Source organism: Schistocerca americana, chromosome 1, assembly GCF_021461395.2.
Source record: "Schistocerca americana isolate TAMUIC-IGC-003095 chromosome 1, iqSchAmer2.1, whole genome shotgun sequence".
NCBI classification, from domain to species: Eukaryota; Metazoa; Arthropoda; class Insecta; order Orthoptera; family Acrididae; genus Schistocerca; species Schistocerca americana.
The window spans coordinates 486,677,589-486,682,785 of record NC_060119.1 but is presented as its reverse complement, the minus strand read 5'-3'; the positions used below and the strand labels follow the sequence as shown (position 1 = coordinate 486,682,785).

General features: G+C 47.5%; 1 pseudogene; it reads right to left on the bottom strand.

Annotated features, from left to right (window-relative positions):
* Positions 1-4,853: 4,853 nt before the first annotated feature.
* Positions 4,854-4,971, bottom strand: LOC124559620 (annotated as a pseudogene).
* Between the last annotated feature and the right edge of the window lie 226 nt (positions 4,972-5,197).

Here is a 5,197-nt window from a genome sequence, read left to right as displayed (position 1 = left end):
GGGATCTATTGAAGGGTAGAGCCACGGGTCGTAACACATCTGAAATGTAATGTCGACTGTTCAAAGTGCCGTCAATGCGAACAAGAGGTGACCGAGACGTGTAACCAATGGCACCCCATACCATCACGCCGGGTGATACACCAGTATGGCGATGACGAATACACGCTTCCAATGTGCGTTCATCGGGATGTCGCCAAACACGGATGCGACCATCATGATACTGTAAACAGAACCTGGATTCATCCGCAAAAAATGACGTTTTGTTACTCGTGCACCCAGGTTCGTCGTTGAGTACACCATCGCAGGCGCTCCTGTCTGTGATGCAGCGTCAAGGGTAACCGCAGCCATGGTCTCCGAGCTGATAGTCCATGCTGCTGCAAACGTCGTCGAACTGTTCGTGCAGATGGTTGTTGTCTTGCAAACGTCCCTATCTGTTGACTCAGGGATCGAGACGTGGCTGCACGATCTGTTACAGCCATGCGGATAAGATGCCTGTCATCTCGACTGCTAGTGATACGAGGCCGTTGGGATCCAGCACGGCGTTCCGTATTACCCTCCTGAACCCACCTGTTCCATATTATGCTAACAATCATTGGATCTCGACTAATGCGAGCAGCAATGTCGCGATACGATAAACCGCAATCGCGATAGGCTACAATCCGACCTTTATCAAAGTCGGAAACGTGATGGTACGCATTTCTCCTCCTTACACGAGGCATCACAACAACGTTTCACCAGGCAACGCCGGTCAACTGCTGTTTGTGTATGAGAGATCGGTTGGTAACTTTCCTCATGTCAGCACGTTGTAGGTGTCGACACCGGCGCCAACCTTGTGTGAATGCTCTGAAATGCAAATCATTTGCATATCACAGCATCTTCTTCTTGTCGGTTAATTTTCGCGTCTGTAGCCCGTCATCTTCATGCTGTAGCAGTTGTAATGGCCAGTAGTGTATTACACTAATCTACACTCCACAATACGCATACAACACACTCTCACATGTCTGCAAGGATAGGTGCAAATGAGCGTGGAGAAAGAACACTCTTTCAGCTCAGCGACTGAAACCATTTCGAGGGGTGACCCTGCTAACAATGCCATAAGACCTTCATTTACACGTAACACTGACTCTGCATAAATCACTGGCGATGACATTTCGTCTCTCTTCTGTTAACTTACTGGCGTATCCACTTTCTCGTCATCAAGGCTGCCATACTTCTCGCATCCATACTCCGGCCCAGACTCGACAGAAAACAGCAGCCCAAAGAGAACCACTGGCGCAAGGAAGAGAACTCCTTCCTGGCTAAGATGAGAGGTACGCTTACAAGCTGCAGCTACTTGTGGTGACATGTGAATTTTGTTTTGAAAGGCTAACGCGTAAATCCGTTAATGGTCTCTATTCTAATGGACTTTGCTCCTGCGAGTCTAGCTCCTGAGAAGATCTCAGAACGAAGGCGAAAAGTAAAACAAAACGAGGTGCAGACAGAAGTGATTAAATAAATATGTAAGCAATACATCAGCGAGGCTAAAGCAATCTGGGTAGCTGCTGCGGCCCCCAGCCGGGAGGCGAGGAGAGCTGACGCCCGGCTGTCAGCGGCCTGTGTGGGCGCGATCCCGCCCCCGGCTCCATCAGTCACGGCGAGGGCGCGTCCGGCGGCCGCCGCCCAGCCCAGCCCAGCACGGCGCCGCGTCGCGCCGACAATTAGCGCGATCCGCCTCTGGGGGCGGCGGGGGCGGCAGGCAGCTGCTGGCGTCTCACACCTTCCTCCCAAGCAGTGACACACTGTTCCGGCCTCTGCATTAATGTCAGCACTTCACAGTACCACCTAGTGGTGTCACGCTTAACCTGTTCGCTCCTGTGGGAGTGTGTACACGTCCTGTTACGCCGATGGTCAGATGCTGTGGGTGTGTATACGCGCGCCGCTTGAATTTTCCTACACTGCTATGGACGTCTGAATACGTCTTGAGCCTCCGACGTCTCATTGCTGCGGACGAACATCTCCATATCTCAGTGAATAGAAAAGTTTCGAACATTTGCCGTACAACATATCAACCTCTTTGCGTACTATCATTTCTACAAATGGTTCAAATGGCTCTGAGCACTATGGGACTCAACTGCTGTGGTCATAAGTCCCCTAGAACTTAGAACTACTTAAACCAAACTAACCTAAGGACATCACACACATCCATGCCCGAGGCAGGATTCGAACCTGCGACCGTAGCGGTCGTGCGGTTCCAGACTGTAGCGCCTTTAACCGCTCGGCCACTCCGGCCGGCTATCATTTCTACAAAACCTGGTTTCAGTATTTTGAATCGTTGATGAGACGTGGCGATTGTTATGACCTCATATAAAACTCTATATCTCGAGAACTAAATGAGGTATCATTCTGCTCTCAATTTGAAATAAAATTTACATATCTTATCGACATTTGATTCACTGCCAAGTACGAGGGGGGGGACCCAAAAGAAACCGGACTCCTAGGGCGCTGCCACTCGTAGACGTAGCGCAGGGTTCTCACACTAGATGGTCTTAGTAGAGACCTTCATGAAACAGCTGTGCAGACGACGTCACTGTAGATATGAACGTGCAAGTGTGGTATTGTGTTTCTCTGACTGTTGGCGGGTTGCCTCTGCGAAGTCGTTATGGCAACTTTAAGATAACAAAGAATGTGTGTGAAATTTTGTTTCCTGCTTAAAAAAACTACAACGGAGACACACCAAATGCTTCAGGAAGCTTTCCAGGAGAACGCTATGAGCCGTACACAGGTTTTCGAGTGGTTTGGGCGCTTTAAACGTGGTGAGATGTGTGTTGAAGACCAAGCTCGTTTTGGACGCCCTTCACCATCGCGAAATGAGGAGAACATTGAAAAGGTCCGCCAAAAGATCAACGAGGATCGTCGCCAAACGATCGACCAAATTTCAGCAGAGACAGGAATCAGTTGGAGCTTGTGCCAGCGGATTTTGAGTGAGGATTTGCTCATGAGACGTGTTGCTGCTAAATTTGTTCCGCGCCTTCTCACACAGGAGCAAAAAAACCATCCGCATGAATGTGTGTCAGGACTTGAAAACAGAGATTGCGCGTGATCCAAACTTCTTGAACAAAGGCATTACAGGCGATGAGAGTTCGTGTTACGGGTATGACCCAGAAACAAAGCAAGCGTCAAGCCAGTGGAGCACTCCCAACTCTCCCAGACCAAAAAAAGCAAGGCAAGTGCGGTCAAAGGTGGAGACGATGATCATTGTCTTTTTTGATGTTCGTGGAATTGTGCATCGGGAATTCGTACCCCCTGGCAAGACTGTTAACCAGAACATTTACTTGGATGTTATAAGGCGTCTGCGAGAGGATGCGAGGAGGAAACGCCCGGAACTTTGGCCATCAGGTGACTGGTTTCTGCATCACGACAACGCTCCAACACACACGGCCTTACGAGTGACCCACTATTTGGCATCTCAGAGGTGGTCTGTCGTTCCCCACGCTCCTTATTCACCGGAAATAGCCCCGTGCGACTTTGTCCTATTTCCTCGAATGAAAAAAACGCTAAAAGGAGAGCGTTATGACGATGTGGAGCCGGTAAAAACAGCTTCGCAAAGGGCACTGGACAATATCAAACTTGAAGAGTTCCGAACATGCTTCCAACAGTGGGAAAAGAGACTTGACAAGTGCATCGCATGTAATGGAGAATATTTTGAAGGTGACTGAAGTAATTTTGTAAAAAGGTTCATCAATAAATTTTTTATGACAACAATCCGGTTTCTTTTGCGTCCCCCCTCGTATGAGCTGAAATCAACCATACGTAAAGTTAACGCATTGTGTTTCTACCTATGTGAACTCTTTAAAATTTCTTGCACTGTTCTACTTAATTTGATGCAGTGCAGCACTTACGTCGCACAACGAAAGAAATTCAGTTCATTATATAGTAAAGATACTCCGACCGTAAGATGCGCAAAAATTGAATATTTTCACCTAATAGTTTTCGAAATGTCGCATGATAAGTATTTCATATCGGCTGGAAAGTCGTCTCTCAACACAGATACCAGCATTAAGCGAGCTGCGCAATTACGACTAGAAGGAGAACGTAGATTCATCTGAAATACTCTTTTTATCTTCGTAACTCTCATCAGCTTTCACATGATCAAAGTGAAGTGCCTGAAAAAGTGAAGTGCCTGAACCACATGGTAACAGTGAAGCAAAATCCTGCTATGCCACCAGCGACATTACCGCCCAGTGCGTCTTGACTGCTACTGCCATGCCCTCCACCGCTGCTACTCTATTTTTATTCATTTTTTTTAATTTCTTTGTTTTGGCTTTGGGGTACAAGGAAAACACAGAAAACAACAGCAAGAAGAAACATAATTGCAAGAAAGGAGAATACTACAAAAGTACGAAGTTAGTATACAAATACATCCTTCAAGTAAAATAAAAGCGCAATTAGACGAACACCAGACTGCCGGTGGCAGTGATAATATTGACATTGGAACAGGATTACAAAAAGCACGATACATCAACATTATGACAAACGTGGGGATGCTCTTATAGTAAAAGACAAAACATGAAAAGGCAAACACCGTACATCATACAATAAGTTCTGCAATAGCTGAAGAACAAAACTGCAGATAACATCATACAACAATATGAGAAGTGTAGCATACGGACAGAGCACTCCGTCTTCAGGCCACAAGTGGCCCATCGGGACCATCCGACCGCCGGTCATCCTCAGCTGAAGATGCGGATGGGAGGGGCGTGTGGTCAGCACACCGCTCTCCCGGTCGTTACGATGGTTTTCTTAGACCGGAGCCGCTACTATTCGGTGGAGTAGCTCCTCAGTTGGCATCATGAGGCTGAGTGCAACCCGAAAAATGGCAACAGCGCATGGCTTCCAGGGTGGTCACCCATCCAAGTGCAAGCCACGCCTGACAGCGTGTAACTTCGGTGATCTGACGGGAACCGGCGTATTCACTGCGGAAAGGCCGTTGCCACGTAGCATACGGACAGATTTACTTAAAATAAAAGAAAAACCCGAAATGACAAACGCAATACAGCCAACGGTACGTGCGGTAGTGCCAATAGAACAGTGACATAAAACGCACAAGAATGTAATAATGAAAATTTAACAGACAAATAGAGGTCTGTACGCAAATTAAAACTCAAATTTACGTACTCGATTACGAACTGGACTGACGCCAAGTGAAAATGACGACCTC